This window comes from Anabrus simplex, chromosome 8 (assembly GCF_040414725.1).
Source record: "Anabrus simplex isolate iqAnaSimp1 chromosome 8, ASM4041472v1, whole genome shotgun sequence".
Classification (NCBI taxonomy): Eukaryota; Metazoa; Arthropoda; class Insecta; order Orthoptera; family Tettigoniidae; genus Anabrus; species Anabrus simplex.
This window is the reverse complement of record NC_090272.1, coordinates 174,539,462-174,557,215: the sequence shown is the minus strand read 5'-3', so window position 1 is coordinate 174,557,215 and position 17,754 is coordinate 174,539,462.

The window sequence follows — 17,754 nt, the reverse complement described above, 5'->3', positions numbered from 1 at the left end:
ACACATTACGAAATTGACTGAAAAGGAAAGTATTACACTCTTCATAGCGAAACGCACCTTGAAACTTTACTGTCGTAAACGATCTGCAACTAGAAGACCGCTAGTTCAAACGAAAATCTTGTTTGTTTTCCACTGTAAAGCCCCGAAAGTCCGCCTCAGTGGTGTAGTGGTTAGCGTGATTAGCTGCCACCCCCGGAGGCCCGGGTTCGATTCCCGGCTCTGCCACGAAATTTGAAAAGTGGTACGAGGGCTGGAACGGGGTCCACTCAGCCTCGGGAGGTCAACTGAGTAGAGGTGGGTTCGATTCCCACCTCAGCCATCCTGGAAGTGGTTTTCCGTGGTTTCCCACTTCTCCTCCAGGCGAATGCCGGGATGGTACCTAACTTAAGGCCACGGCCGCTTCCTTCCCTCTTCCTTGTCTATCCCTTCCAATCTTCCCATCCCCCACCAAGGCCCCTGTTCAGTACAGCAGGTGAGGCCGCCTGGGCGAGGTACTGATCATTCTCCCCAGTTGTATCCCCGATCCGATGTCTGAAGCTCCAGGACACTGCCCTTGAGGCGGTAGAGGTGGGATCCCTCGCTAAGTCCGAGGGAAAAACCGAACCTGGAGGGTAAACAGATGATGATGATGATGATGAAAGCCCCGAAATCGAACCTGGGATCCCACGTGGCCAGCCTCATTGGTAAACTGTATGGACTTAAACTTAAGTTCTTCTTCTTCTCGCTGCATTGCTGGCTTCCCTGGGCAGAGAGAGGCTGGTACCTCGTAGGTGGCCCGCCCCACTCTTGAGTGTGGGGAACGAAAACACTTCCTCAGATAGATACTGGCTTGCCTGCAGTCTGGGCTGTACAGTACAACCTGTAGGAGATAGTATCAATTTTCTAATGCGTATATGCGTAATACAAGGCGTAATACAAGGCCTTTTTTCGGAGTCTTGGAGTAGAAACAGGCAGGTAATATTTCCGAACATTCCAAATCGGTTTCGGTATGACACATATTGGATCTGCTGGGAATCCAAGCAGCCTTCGTTTGCCCATGTAGTTTTATGTAATTTACGATTTTATTATTATTATTATTATTATTATTATTATTATTATTATTATTATTATTATTATTATTATTATTATTATTATTATTATTATTATTATTTGCTTTTTGCCGGTCTCAGACGGTTGGGGCGGCTGGTCTTCTGATCCCAACTCGGCAGGTTCGATCCTAGCTCAGTTGGGTGATACTTTAAGTTGTTTACATATATCAGCCTCATGTCGGCAGATTTACTAGCACATAAAAGAACTGCTGAGAGGCAGAATTCCGACATCTAGGCATATCCGAAAACCGCCAAAAGTAGTTAGTGGGACGTAAAAACGATAACATTATTATTATTATTATTATTATTATTATTATTCATTTAATTTTTTCTGTACTATTGTATACATACAAACAGTTATGAGACGAAGAAATACCCTCTTAATAACTTAAACTCTGAAACTAATTCACGAATTGCTCTCGATGAAGTTGATAAAGGAATTAATCAAAATAACGAAATTACCACTGATATGCATTTAGGGCTGTCATCAAGATGGCAAATTCCCTATCAGTTTTTGAACTAATATTTTCATAAATGATTTCCAAAAATGCTGGATATTTATCGCAAAATATTAAATTATTCCAATCCCTAAGGATCAACGGAAATCAATGCGCTAAGCACGTGACAATTGAAACTTGGAGACAGTTTAGAACATCGTCAATTCTTTTTTGAACATCATGAACGAAATAAACCAAAATTTGGATTTCAGATAAATATTTTAAAACATCATGGTTATCAGCAAGAAGAGAATACACTTGGACAGAAAAGCCAATTGAAGGGTGATATATTTGAAGTATCTAGCGTTATCACTGAATCACGGATGGGATGCGGATGGAGAAAACGAAACCAGAAAACCAGAATGAGCATTGCAAGTGCAACGATGACATCCTATTCGAAACTTGTTGACGTGTTGGCCTGGCCTACTGGTGCTGTTTTACGGTGTCAGAGGCCGAAACTCCATCGTCAATGAACCGACAGGTAGATCACGTTGCCAATGGGGAGAGTCCCCTTCAAAGACATTGGAAAACAGGCTATTTCTTTTCGATCACATTTTCCAAAATGGCTAATACAGTCTGATACAATCGATCGTAGAAGGCGAGATAAAAAGGGGAACATTGACATGGCCGGAGAATCTCCGACAGTGGTTCGACACTCCATGGTTAGCGTGCTGACCTTTGGTCACATGGGCCCCGGGTTTGATTCCCGGCAGGGTCGGGAACGTAAACCAGAATTGGTTAAATTCCCAAGCACGGCGGCTGGGTGTATATGTCGTCTTCATCATCATTTTATCTTCATTGAGACTCGATGGTCGCCTACGGGAGGCAAATCAAAAGACCTGCACCTGGCGAGCCGAATTTGTCCTCGGACACTCCCGGCACTAAAAGCCATACGCCATTTCATTTCTAAAATGAATCAATGGTGTTTAAAAATGAGTGCTGACAGCGTTCAGAAAGGGACCTAAATAATCAATCGACATTTAATATGAAAGTCGGTTAGTTAACGGGTCTTAACAATGTGTATACCTCCATGCTGGCTTTATTCTTTTGTTCCTAATTAAAATACGTCACATGGCTTTGTCATCGTGCTTCTTGCTCTCCACGGATTGACGTTCATTTCCACGTGACTTAGACTGGAGTTTGACACCAAGTTGGTGGAGTTACATCAAGTTCAGGGCCACTACTCAATAAATTATTCATCGTTGGAAGCTAGTTAAGTGTCACTGATAACATTAACTTATCATAGCGGATGTTAGTGATAGGTTTCAAGGACTCAGATATACTGTAGATTATCATAGGCTATGTAAAAAGTTATCAACATTGCAGTAAATCCTTCAGTTTATTAATCTACCTTCGTGAGGCACATTTCACCAGTCAGTACCGAGCGGCTCGATTTTGAACCAGGCCCACAAGAGTGAGTTAGAGACTTCTCGTCGATTCCGGTACGTTTTCGTGAAAAAAAAAATCGAACGAAGCTGTGTCAAGTTGACACACACATGATTTGACATTCAATACGCGACAGAACATGTATCTAATGAGTGTGGGTTTGAAATATTATTCTACAGAGCAAGTGACTGCGCGGTTTGGGTCACGTAGCTAGCTTGCATTCAGAACATGTAGGGTGGAACCCCACGGTCGGCAGCCCTGAAGATGGTTTTCCATGGTTTCCCATTTTCACACCGGGTAAATGCTGGGACTGTGCCTTAATTAAGGCCACGGTCACTTCCTTCCCACTCCTAGCCCTTTCCTGTCCCATTGTCACCATAAGACCTATCTGTGTCGGTGTGACTTAAAAGCAAAATTGTAAGATTGTTGATTTCTCTTTCGTTATTACACAAACAATTTGCTCTACTAAGTACAAGTAAGTTAATATTATTCAACGACTTGTATGTGTGAATGCCAAATTTACAAAGTAAGTTTTAAATGGAGTAGGTTATAATTATTACATTCTCAAGAGGAGCTTGGTAATTCTACTACTTATTTTTATAGCCGAGGACTCGTAGGTGTGGGGCATTCTAGAAAGTAGAACTCGGATAATTAGAGTAGTTGAAGCATTATCTGAATAAGAAAAGATGAACCGGGGAGTTCCTCAAGGCACTGTGATTGGACCTTCATTTGTTCTTATGTATATAATGATATGAGTAAAGAACTGGAATCGGATATAAGCCCTTCTGCGGATGATGCTATACTGTATACAGTATTGTTAGCGACTGCAAAAATAATATTGTAAAAAATAAATATATTTCTTATATTTTATGTACTAATTCTAAATAAATTTAACCATCTTCAAGAAGAAAGTCGATCAGATTATTTTCCTTCGCACTAACACATCGAAGGTTTTCGGCAACGCCATGATGGGGAAGGGTTAGGATTGGGATGGTAGCAGCCTTGGCCTTGTTTAGGTACAGCTCCAACACGGCTGACGATGGTGGGATTCGAACTCACGAAGTCCCGATTGCAAGCTCACCTCTACGCGACCCTAACTGCACGGACAACTCGCTCGGTTAGTCCATTAGACCAAGGTGACCAGTACTGATCAGCTCCAAATTATTTTCCGTCCCTGGGGCAGTAGATGTGCTTGGCTGGGGCTCTAGTGGCGCCGAAATCGCGACACGACGCTCAGTCGCCTGTTCGAGACGTCTCTGATAAGCGGGGGCGGATTTCTATGACTTGAAATATATGAAATATACATTTATTACCTAAAAACATAGAAATATAACCTATAAAATTCATAATATGACTTAATCAATAGCATCTAACTTTACATAAAGAAAAAAATTATTACGAATACTACAGGCTACAATTAATGAAGAGTTAAAATAGTTTTAATTCTTCGAAATCTTTAATCTAAAAATTAATTATAATGCTGAATAGTTCATGAACTCATTAAGGTTACATTGCATACTAATAGGCAATGAAGGACTTTGTGGAAGACGAACACTAAACTTATTTTCACTGTTCAGTATTCAATCAGTTTTACGTTGTCCGACTCGTTGTCCGAACGGTTAGCGTACTGGCCTTCGGTTCAGAGGGTCCCGGCTTCGATTCCCGGCCGGGTCGGGGATTTTAACCTTAATTGGTTAATTCCAATGGCACGGGGACTGGGTGTATGTGTTGTCTTCATCACCATTTCATCCTCATCACGACGCGCAGGTCGCCTACGGGAGTCAAATCAAAAGACCTGCACCTGGCGAGCCGAACCCTTCTTGGGATATCCCGGCACTAAAAGCCATACGACATTTCATTTTTTCAGTTTTACGTTATACACAAACTATGTGCTATTTGAATGAAGTTTTCGTACCTGATCTACTTTCCATTGTCGGGATTGTTGCAATTTATGACCACATGCATCAAAACATTGTTGAATGAGAATCCTCTCCCGTTGTCGCTGAGTATCGTCTTGTAGAGAGAAAAAAAAATGTCGACATCAAATGATGTGACGGGAGCGTACTTGAATAGAGTTTCACTAGGAGAAACATCCTGGAAATCTGCTGACAAATAACTGCACAATTGCATCTACTTCCTTGAAAACAATAGCCCGGTTTCCAGGAATTGACACAACCAGCAAACAATAGCTCTTAGCTGCTAGAAACATTCCATACACTCCTTTTGAATGGTCTTCAATAGAAGTATATTACAGTCTATACTGAAAATTAATTTCTAGTGCTTACTTTGATTCTTATAAAACGAAATTCAAATGAAAATTACCTTTTTGCTAGGGGCTTTACGTCGCACCGACACAGATAGGTCTTATGGCGACGATGGGATAGGAAAGGCCTAGGAGTTGAAAGGAAGCGGCCGTGGCCTTAATTAAGGTACAGCCCCAGCATTTGCCTGGTGTAAAAATGGGAAAGCACGGAAAACCAATTTCAGGGCTGTCGATAGTGGGATTCGAACCTACTATCTCCTGGATGCAAGCTCACAGCCGCGCACCTCTACGCGCACGGCCAACTCGCCCGGTAAAAATTACTTAAATATGTTGTTAAAATAAGACTTTGTACAAACTATGCCACAAAACTTAAAAAAAAAAAAAAAAAGCCGTTTATGGTGCCGTAATTGAAGAATTCATGAAAAAGGAGTGGTAGCTGGATTTCAAGTTTAAATAATCCGGTATATTTCGAAGATTATGCGTTAACGTTCAAAACGATTACATTTTGTTGTATTATTAATAATAATAATAATAATAATAATAATAATAATAATAATAATAATAATAATAATAATAATAATAATAAATCAGTTTGCCGTCCAGGGCTGTTTCTTTCGCTCGGACTCAGGATACTGCCCTTGAAGCGTTAGAAGTGGCATCCTTCACGGAGTCCTAGGGGAAAACCAACCCAACTCAAACGGATCAAATGAAAAATGAAGATATCCTGGTCTTCAGTAATAAAGAAGTTAGACATAATATTTAATTTACGACGAATGTCGCTGAAATGCAACTGCAACTGTGACATTGAGAACTGAACACTGCCTAGATCCACGTTGTCCTTCACATCGAACCATTGTTAACATTTACATAAGTCTCGTAGAAACAGTCCACGTATTTAGAAGATATGAGGTTTAGAAAAGTGGAACTAAGTCTGTTGTCACTAATGGGCCTTTTGTTTTCAGTTCGTCCGCCTCTGTGGTGTAGTGGTTAGCGTGATTAGCTGCCACCCCCGGAGGCCCGGGTTCGATTCCCGGCTCTGCCACGAAAATTTGAAAAGTGGTACGAGGGCTGGAACGGGGTCCACTCAGCCTCGGGAGGTCAACTGAGTAGAGGTGGGTTCTATTCCCACCTCAGCCATCCTGGAAGTGGTTTTCCGTGGTTTCCCACTTCTCCTCCAGGCGAATGCCGGGATGGTACCTAACTTAAGGCCACGGCCGCTTCCTTCCCTCTTCCTTGCCTATCCCTTCCAATCTTCCCATCCCTCCACAAGGCCCCCTGTTCAGCATAGCAGGTGAGGCCGCCTGGACGAGGTACTGGTCATACTCCCCAGTTGTATTCCCCGACCAAGAGTCTGAAGCTCCTGGACACTGCCCTTGAGGCGGTAGAGGTGGGATCCCTCGCTGAGTCCGAGGGAAAAACCGAACCTGGAGGGTAAACAGATGATGATGATGATGTTTTCAGTTCGCTAGACATTATAATAAGCTTTAGGGCTTTTGCCTTCTCAAGAAAACAAGGTGAAATTCGTTACGTTTCGCAGAGAGCTTTGCTCCGTGTCTTCAGAAGAAAATCTCGACAGCTCACAAGGAAGACTTCTCCAATAATGTGGTTTTGAAATTTTTTACCGTTCGACTATAATAAGTGGTACTCTCTTTCGTCACAAGATGGCCCACTGGACGCTAGCATTCCAAGTGGCAACTGATGACACCATGTAATTAAAGTGTTTCTTGATGAATATTGAATTTTTACGACCGCATTGTTTCTTGTTACATCGTATGTGCGTTGCGAAGTAACAGCAAGGTCAGCAGACAAATCAGGAACCAGTCAGTTCCCACTTGAAATGTTAGCTTACGGTGAGCCATCTGGTGAGGACGAGAGTAGCACTTACTACGGCCGGCTCAATGGCTAAATGGTTAGCGTGCTGGCGTTTGGTCACAGGGGTTCCGGGTTCGATTCCCGGCAGGGTCGAGAATTTTGACCATAATTGGTTAACTCCCCTGCCATGGGCACCGAGTGTATGTGCCGCCTTCATCATCATTTCATCCTCATCACGGCACGCAGGTCGCCTACGGAGGTCAAATCAAAAGACCTGCACCAGGCCTCTCCGGGGGCCACACGCCATTATTATTGCTATAGACCAGAGGTTCTCAAACTAATAGCTAGAATTTCAGTGAACCCCTACGAAAAAATCCCTAAACGATAGCTTTAAAAGAATATGAGTACCTGGCTAATTATTAAGAAATTGTAATTGATTTTAAACCATTCCTTTAACACGCATCGTAAATAAGGTGGTGATTGGTGGTGATTATTGTTTTAAGACGAATTACAACTAGGCAACCATCCTCTATATAACACTAATCAGAGAGAAAAAATGGAAGGGATCCGACACTTCGAAAAATGAAGATATCGGCCAAACGAAGACAAGGGCCACGAAGGGCGTAAAAATTAAAGACTCCCTAGACCTCGCAAACCTAATAGCGTCGGGGTCGGAAAAGAACAAGAATTGACCAAGGAAGGTCGGATAGGATAGATGAAAGTGAGGAGCCTGGCACAAGTAAGTGGAAGCAATGCCAGGACTAAGCTTAGGGCCTCGTGATCGCCAACTCACACTCCAAATTTCCGAGCCCCTAGGGCTCCTATCAGTCGCCTCTTACGACAGGCAGGGGATATCGTGAGTGTTATTCTACCGCCCCCACCCACAGGGGGACATCTACCGGGTGGTACAGCTGCACCTATTCACGCAGTTTTATGCAACCCGCAGATTATAGTCGAACCTAAAAATATTGACCTTGACTACTCACTACAATGTCTGCTCTTACAACGCTTTCCATAATTCGTTTATTCGTGTCAAGCAAATCAGCATTAATGATAAAATACCGATTGATGGTAAAGAATCGTGCAAATTATGTGTCGCAGAAACGTCCTGTACAGAGAATATTATTGGTGAATGACTATAAGTAGCAGCAACACAACTGCGCTAAGTAGCAACCCGTGATAGCCGAGCTTGCTAAAAGTTAGAGGAGAATACGGGTGTTCGTTAGTAGGCGGTTCGAGTCCTGTGTACGACGAATATTTTTATTGCGTTGTTGATGTACGTGAGAGTCGTGTTGTTGACGACAAATCTAAATCATGATCAGTTCTCATATTGCAGGTACTCAGCTATGTTTGTTTTTAAGGAGCTCTTAAAAGAGCTATTTGCAATAAAATGAGATTGTACCGACAGCGGTGCGATGGGCTTATGCATGGCCATTCGATTAATGAAGCAAATGTTCAAAATGACCACCTGCTTCGTTAATGCACATCTGAGCACGGTGGAGGAGAGACATTCTTGCTTGCTGCAACATATGTGGTGGAATCTGCCTGCAGGCTTTCGTGATGAGCCGCCGCAAATGATTCGGGCTCTCAGGCTCCTGCTCATAGACTCTTTCCTTTAAATAACCCCAGAGGAAAAAGTCGAGTGGAGTAAGGTCAGGTGATCTAGCCGGCCATCTGACCGGACCCCCCTCGTCCAATCCATCGTCCAGGATATGTCCTATGCAAGTGGTTCCGTACTGCCAACGACTAGTGTGGGGGAGCTCCATCCTGCTGGAACCACATCCGTAACCGTGTCATAAGGGGCACATCCTCCAATAAGAGTGGGAGGTACTCACGAAGGAACTCTAGATAGCGTCGTCCCGTGAGGTTTCCTTCGAAGAAATATGGTCCAATTATCTTGTCACCTAGTATCCCGCACCACACGTTCACGCCCCATTGTACCTGAAATCGAGCTCCCCTGATCCAGTGAGGATTTTCAACGCTCCATTAATGGAAGTTGTGACGATTAACAGTTCCGTTGTTGTGAAACCTGGATTCATCACTAAAGAGAATGTCCATTAAGAAATTCGCATCAGCTTCAACTCTTTGTAATATCCATTGCGAAAATTCTATCCGTTTTGGAAAGTCATCTCCGTGAAGTTCCTGGTGCAGCTGTTGATGGAAAGGGTGGAATTTATGGCGGTGCAATATTCGCAGTACAGATACATGACTGATGTTCAGTTCATTTCCTATGGCCCGTGAGCTTGTGTTCGGGTTGTATGCAATTGCATTTTGAACAGCTTCGTCGTTATTTCCAGACGTCACTGGAGCATCCCGAACGGGGGGTAATGTATGAAATGACCCCGTTGCACGCAACCGTCTTTCAACACGTCGAAATGTATCTGCAGTTGGCAGCCTTCGTCCAGGAAATCGTTCTTGATACAAGCGTCTGGCTTCCCGTGCATTTTGCTTTGCTTCTCCATAAAGTAGTACCATATTCACATAATCATCCCGTGAATACATAATGTTTGCTTTCGTGCTAACCGTACAGTACGTGCTCACACGTTGCTGCTAGGATTACGATATGCTGTTTCATGTGCCCTACGTATGAAGTGTAGACCGCTGTTAGTTGGTCTTCGAGTCGAACGTGCGCAGTTGCTTGGTTGAATGGGTGGGTCAGAATGTTGACAACACGTGCACTGCGCTTCATTCCCTGTAGTCGTTTGCCATATGGAAGTCGCATGTTATTATTCCTTTCGTATGTATGCTTTCTTTGTAAAGGTGGCAAATTACTTTTGAGACTTAGGAACGTTAAATATTTATTACGAATGGCCTTACAAGTATAATATAAAAATAAAATTGGAAAGCTCGTAACTAGATTCGAACTCTAAATGCCTGCTAACGTATCGTACGCTCGCTGCGATTGGTGCCATGTAGCCACTGCAGGCGACAAAGAATTGGTCTCGTAGCTCTGTACTAATGGAATTACCTAGGCTATCGCTTCGATACTGATCGTTGATGTTAAAAGTTCTGAACTCGAATGTGCAAACACCACAGTGAACTAAAGAATCGCGTCTCTCTTACGCCCAGATAGTTGCAACCATTTTCTACGCGTTACTTGGTTGAATGAGTCCAGCGTTATGTTTCAGGTGGTATTCACAATCGGTGCGTATGTGGCGATATTTATGATACCTGTTTATTATAACTTCCGTAGAAGAATATCGGAGACTTCAGAAAGGTCTTCGTAAACGATGCCTAGGCGAATACGGAATGACATTAAAAAATGCATGACTCAAGAATGGTTGGAACCCTTCCTGCTTCAAGTAACCTATCGAGGTACGTCTTCCATACGTAATTCCGCGCAGCTATTTGCAACGTACAAGCGCCATCCTTGTAACTCTGTATTCACGAGGAGAGCGGAAGTTCCAGCTTCGACAAGTTACTGATGAGTTACAGCCTTATGGTCCCGTTTTATGTCTTTTTTGATCGCTCTAACGGTAGTAATTACATGACGTAAGCTATCACATCTGCTGTACAGCATTTGCGTGCCACAGATTATAAACTACAGTGCAAAACACGTTTCTGTCAATTTCGATGTGATGAGACTGTACAAAATGGTGGTGCATTGACATGTCTGTAATTGGTCTTACCCTATCACGTTTTCTATGATACCACGACCGCCCTTTCTATCAAAAGAAAATGGCCTCTTGGACCAATCAGGTGCGCAATTCTCTACCGACAGCTATAGGCGTGTTTATGGTTTGTACAGTATAGTAACATTTCGTAAAAATTAGTGGAGTATTGGACACCGCTCTACATAAAATGGTACAGTGTTTTTGAGATGGACCTCCCTTACTGCCTCTTGTACCATTTTTCTATTGTGCGGAGAAGTCTACATCGGGTTAACTGCACATAACATTGCTGTAAGGTGTTGCGCAAGATGGGACTAAGAGGCATTTACGTCCTAGCTGGTTGCATATATTCGGGGGAAAATAGGGGCAGCTGTACCACCCGGTATATGAATAAAGTTGTAGGGGGTCCGCTGTCTGTAATTCCGTTTGTTTAGCAAATTTTTCAGATTTTTATCCTATTTAGGTCCACTCAACGCCGTATCTGTGGTTTTTAGCTTTCGTGTCTGTTTGTCTGTTTGTTTGTTCCACCATCACGGCGAAACGGCTGGATAGATCTCAACCAAACTTCATATATAGAGTATGCTGATCCAGGGAAAGGTTTAGGTATGCATATTACTTGGAAATCACTTAATATAATAAGGGTTTATAGGAAACCACAACAGTTTTCTTCAATTTTCTCTTATACTATTGATTTTCTGTAAAATCCGTGGACTACATGTGAAACCTCACTTCGTTTTAAACGACTTTTGTTTGAGTACAATTTCGCTTACTCTTCAAATGACGGAGAACATTACTACTTTGTGCGGATTTTATGCTCTGAATTGAGTGGCCGACAGCCCGACAACGAACCTATGGGTTACCATGGCAACGTTTCCGGCTGCTTGTCAGCAGTGAAGTAACATAGGTTAATGTAATTTTCTTCAAAATTCCTGTAATCTCGTGGTTGTTTCTTGCGTAGAAGACGAGAGAGACGTCATGCTGCCATTCTGCGGAATATTTGCGGAATCCCGTTGGAGGTTACAATCGTCGTCGAATAGCTTTAAAGGGGATGTTAATTTTTGAATAGTACAACGGAGTGTAGCCCAAGATTTCACACCATAAAGTGTTTTCTGGCATTTGCTTTAAATTTTACTGCATTTCTCTTCTACTTCAGTTTTCACCTTTACATTTTTGCCTCTGGATTCCCTCTTTAGATTCAAGTAATAACACCGTAAGTCATCATCTTATCTGTTTACCTAAGAATCCCTGCGCCTAAATTTCTCCTCTGTTTCTGCCTTCTTATATCCTAACTCATATCATCACAATTTAGTGAGGGGCATTTCATTTTACAATACATCCACTTGGTATTTACATAGGGCTATTTGTCCCATCTGGCTGTCCTCAGTTATAATCCTATTTTCTATTAATTTCAACTTTGTTAACTGTAATATTTTCTTCCTTAATTACTCCGTATGTATGCGAGTGCTAATCCAGAAACCTGGACACTCTTTCCTTTGAGGAAAAATTGCAGTCTGTTTAAATGTATGACTTTTTGGCCCCGGAAAATATCGAAATATGGAGGCAATTTCAATGACGGTGCAGACCTTCGTTCGGGATAATTGGTGGCTAAACGATAAGTCGTATCACAAAACAGAATGCACAATCACGTTTCAATTTCGAGAGATCTACAACTTTGGTCCTATGACATATTGTCGTATCTCGATCCCTTATATATTTTAAGTTAATTTTGTACTTTTTACACGTATATCTTATCGTTTGGCACACTTATAGGAAAGATAGAATCATCAAATGCGAAATGCACATTGACACGACCAGTAGCCATATGTTAGCCAAATTTTATGATTTAATAATGTTATTAGCTTTACGTCCCTCTTTCTACTTTTACGGTTTCGGAGACGCCAAGGTGCCGGAATTTAGTCCCGCAGAAGTTCTTTTACGTGCCAGTAAATCTACCCACACGAGGCTGAGGTATTTGAGCACCTTCAAATACCACCGAACTGAGCCAAGATGGAACCTCCCAAGTTGGGGTCAGAAGGCCAACGCCTCAACCGTCTGAGCCACTCAGACCGGCAATTTTATGATTCCAGCTGCTGCATAAGTATCCGAAAAAGAAAATAATGTGTGAAAACTGTACCCAGATTTCACCTTATTTACTGCTTCTAATTCAATCTAACTCAAAAATAAATGCCATAGGACCAACCATGTAGAAAACTAAAAGGGCCGTCTGATGACGGAATCCGTTTGTTGATATGACCTACCGTTTAAAAGCAGTAAATCTCGAAATGAAGTTCTGCACTTACAAACGTGCTCATGCTTGTGCATATAAATAAAATTCTAGGGGGTTCGCTGTCTGTAACTTCGTTTGATTTGCCAATTTTTCAGATATTTATCCGATTTAGGTCAACTCAAGGCCGTATAATTGGTTTTAAGCTTTCGTGTCTGTTTGTCTGTTTGTCCGTCTGTCCGTCTGTTCCACCATCATGGGGAAACGGCTGGATAGATCTCGACCAAAATTCACATATAGAGTGTACTGATGCAGGGGAAGGGTTAGATATGCATATGGTTTAAAATCACTGAATAGAATGGGGGTTTATAGGGAAACAACAACAGTTTCTTCAATTTTCTTTTATACTATTGATTTTCTGTAAAATCCGTGGACTACATACGAAATATCCCTTATACGTTACGTCCCTTTGTCATATACATTATTTCGCTTGGTCACTGCACAGTCTTTCCTTTGAGTGAGTATTCCAAGCTGTTCAAATGTATTACTATTAGTCCCCGAAAAATATCGAAATATGGAGTCCGGCTCCATGGCTAAATGGTTAGCGTGCTGGCCTTTGGTCACAGGGGTCCCGGGTTCGATTCCCGGCAGGGTCGGGAATTTTAATCATCATTGGTTAATTTCTCTGGCACGGGGGCTGGGTGTATGTGTCGTCTTCATCATCATTTCATCCTCATCACGACGCGTAGGTCGCCTACGGCCGTCAAATCGTAAGACCTGCACCTGGCGAGCCGAACATGTTCTCGGACACTCCCGGCACTAAAAGCCATACGCCATTTCATTTCATCGAAATATGGAGGCAATTTCCTCGACGGTTCAGATCTTCGTTTCGTGGTAACTGCTTTCTAAAACATAAGTCATTTCACAAAGCACATTGGACAATCGCTGATCAATTTGGAGAGAACCTCAACTTTGGTGCTATGCCTTATTGTCGTATCTCGATTCTTTATATTTAGGATAGCGCAGCATGTCTCGGTTACAGTCAAATCTCTCCAACTCGAGTGGGACTATCGTTAGGAAAGGGGGCCTGACATTATAATGAAAACTACCCATATCTATTGCGAATAGCAGCTGGTAAGTGAGCCTGTCGTTATTGTAGAAACTCCCGAACTCGATTGTGAATGACAGGAGGAAATGTGACTCCCATTATCATCTAAATTTCCCCAACTTGCACCTTACATGGGAAACAACGTATGGAGTCTTGCCCGTTTTGTTTCTCGGATATCGCTACGAGACGTGCAATTTACTACAATCTTACTCACTGCGTGTGCAGTAGCTTACGTAGAACTCCGTATACTAGGTATAATACCATAGCGAAGCACGGGTACATTTGCTAGTCAATCAATCAATCAAGCAATCAGTCAATACTGATCTGCATTTAGGGCAGTCGCCCACGTGGCAGATTCCCTATCTGTTGCTTTCCTAGCCTTTTCCTAAATGATTTCAAAGAAATTAGAAATTTATTGAACATCTCCCTTGGTAAGTTATTCCAATCCCTAACTCCCCTTCCTATAAATGAATATTTGCCCCAGTTTGTCCTCTTGAATTCCAACTTTATCTTCATATTGTGATCTTTCCTACTTTTATAAACGCCATTCAAACTTATTCGTCTACTAATGTCATTCCACGCCATCTCTCCGCTGACAGCTCGGAACATACCACTTAGTCGAGCAGCTCTTCTTCTTTCTCTCAATTCTTCCCAACCCAAACATTGCAACATTTTTGTAACGCTACTCTTTTGTCGGAAATCACCCAGAGCAAATCGAGCTGCTTTTTGGATTTTTCCAGTTCTTGAATCAGGTAATCCTGGTGAGGGTCCCATACACTGGAACCATACTCTAGTTGGGGTCTTACCAGAGACTTATATGCACTCTCCTTTACATCCTTACTACAACCCCTAAACACCCTCATAACCATGTGCAGAGATCTGTACCCTTTATTTACAATCCCATTTATGTGATTACCCCAATGAAGATCTTTCCTTATATTAACACCTAGATACTTACAATGATCCCCAAAAGGAACTTTCACCTTATCAACGCAGTAATTAAAACTGAGAGGACTTTTCCTATTTGTGAAACTCACAACCTGACTTTTAACCCCGTTTATCAACATACCATTGCCTGCTGTCCATCTCACAACATTTTCGAGGTCACGTTGCAGTTGCTCACAATCTTGTAACTAATTTATCACTCTATAGAGAATAACATCATCCGCAAAAAGCCCTACCTCCGATTCCACTCCTTTACTCATATCATTTATATATATATAAGAAAACATAAAGGTCCGATAATAAGACGAGATTGTGAAACTGAATACATTCTAATAACACATCACAAGAAATTTAAGAGTTTGTATCTGTATCAAGTATAAACTCCATGGCTAAATGGTTAGTGTGCTGGCCTTTTGTCACAGAGGTCCCGGGTTTGATTCCCGGCAGGGTCGGGAACTTTAACCGTAATTGTTTAATTTCGCTGGCACGGAGGCTGGGTGTATGTGTCGTCTTCGTAATCATTTCATCCTCATCACGACGCGCAAGTCGCCTACGGGAGTCAACTCAAAAGACCTGCATCTGGCGAGCCGAACTTGTCCTTGGACACTCCCGGCACTAAAAGCCATCCGCCATTTCATTATAACACAATTACAATAAAGTAACAGTATGAATGTTTCATAAACCCCTAGATTTTAGCCTCAGTATCAAAATTAATAAATAAGGATGTAACATTTTTGAGCTTAATTCTGGAATTCAGACATTGTGAACCATCAAAATTTCAATGCGATGGGTGTGCCTTCATGTCGTGGCACAGTTTTCTAATGTGTCGTAGTCAGGTGCGACTATCAAGTCAAGCGTAGCTCCATATGTACACATTTAACTTTCTTCTTATTGCCATTTCTTGATGGATGCAGTATTTTTGTATCAGTCTCTTGGCACAGGCGAGAGCAAAGTATAGCTTCCACCGAAGTCCCAGTCTCATCCATGGCTGTGACAATATGGAAGCTGCTGGGGCATGGGTGGTGCTGAGTAATGACATTTGGAGCACAAATAGTGTCTGAGTGTTACGAAAGGTGTTGCTCATAGGATCAGTCGTGCTGCAGTAGCACTTTCTGGTCCAGTGAGGAAAACAATGGCAAACTACCTGACTCCTCATCTTGCCTAGATCGAGCTCGATAGCTGCAGTCGCTTAATTGCGGCCAGTATCCAGTATTCAGGAGATAGTGGGTTCCAACCCCATTGTCGGCAGCCCTGAAGATGGTTTTCCGTGGTTTCCCATTTTCACACCAGGCAAATGCTGGGGCTGTACCTAATTAAGGCCACGGCCGCTTCCTTCCCCCTCCTAGCTCCTTCCTATCCCATCGTCGCCATAAGACCTGTCTCTGTCGATGCGACGTAAAGCCATTTGCAACAAAAAGATTGCAGCATCTTGCCTAGTATGCCTCATTTGGTCTCTGCCATTGGTTTTTGCAGTTTCCCTTTAACTGCATAGCCTTTGGTGTTGCTATTTGAAGATCCAACCAGCCTCTGGGCTGATGACCTAACAGACAGACATTTCCATATTTCAACCATTTTTCTTCACTTTTTTCCCTCGAGGCTGCTCGCGTACCCCACTTAAAGTTCCAGACGAACCCCTAGGGGTATGCGTACCACAGTTTGAGAACTACTGCTACAGACCAACGGTAACAAAAAAATCAAAATTCACTATTTTAGAAGTCTTTATCGTGAACAGTCCAGATTTTCTTCTGAAGACGCGGGGCAAAGTTCTCTGCGAAATGTAAAGAAATTCACCTTGATTTCTTGACACGGCAAAAACTTTAAAGCATATTATCATGTCTAAAATTACGGGCCGCGAAATCATCCATATAAATATGCAAGTTCCATTTTGAAAAGACAAAAAGTTTGTGTGTACAAAGTGATAATTGTTTAATTTTATGGATTGTGCATACCTCCCCATTGTATGAGCCCCTGATATGGGTACATTCCTGCGGCACTAGAGTTTTCTCATTTTGCTCCATTTCGAAAATACTTCAGGTCGCTGAGTTAGGTGGGACACCTTTTATAGAGGATTATGAAGGGGCTTAGGTCATTCCTAGAGGCTTGTAAATAATACTGTAAGTCAGGGATTGCCAAACGTTTAGTGTGTGAGCCCCCCTTAGCAAATTGCATTCCAGTCCAAGGACCCCCTAGCCAGAAAACGTCATACTGAATTCAGTGAACAAAAAAGAAAAGAAATTGTAATGTTATCGTGTTTTGATTGTATTCGTATGCATTAACCCTCGTTTGGCGTTGTGAAAACGTTGGTGCGTAAATGGCGTTGTGGGGTGGAAAATGATACCATAGAATGGATGACGACAAACACCCTTTATTTAAGTTTCAAAAATAAATACATGACAATTATATTTCCTTATACCTTGTGCATTACCTACAATGAGAAATTAATATCTTTACTGATTATAGATTGTGAGAAAATGCACAATTGATTAACCGTCACCGATTTTAAAAGAAAATCGCATTCCCATGAATTAAACTTAAGTTAAAACAAATTTTAAATGTTCATTGCTCCAAAGCAAATTCAAAATTACATTCAACTATTAAAGTATACAAAACTTATGGACGTCTAGGTTATCCGTGAAACTTCCCTCTTCGTCTTCGTCTTATTCCGAATCCGTGTCGTGCTTGGAATTGTAATCTGGATCATTTTCATCTGAGAAATCGCTGTCATCACTTCCTTGGACATCTTCCTCTAAAGCACTGCGATCCTAGGATCACACACTGACATGCCAGGGCGAGATGTGGAAGCCATAGCAAGGCTTACAC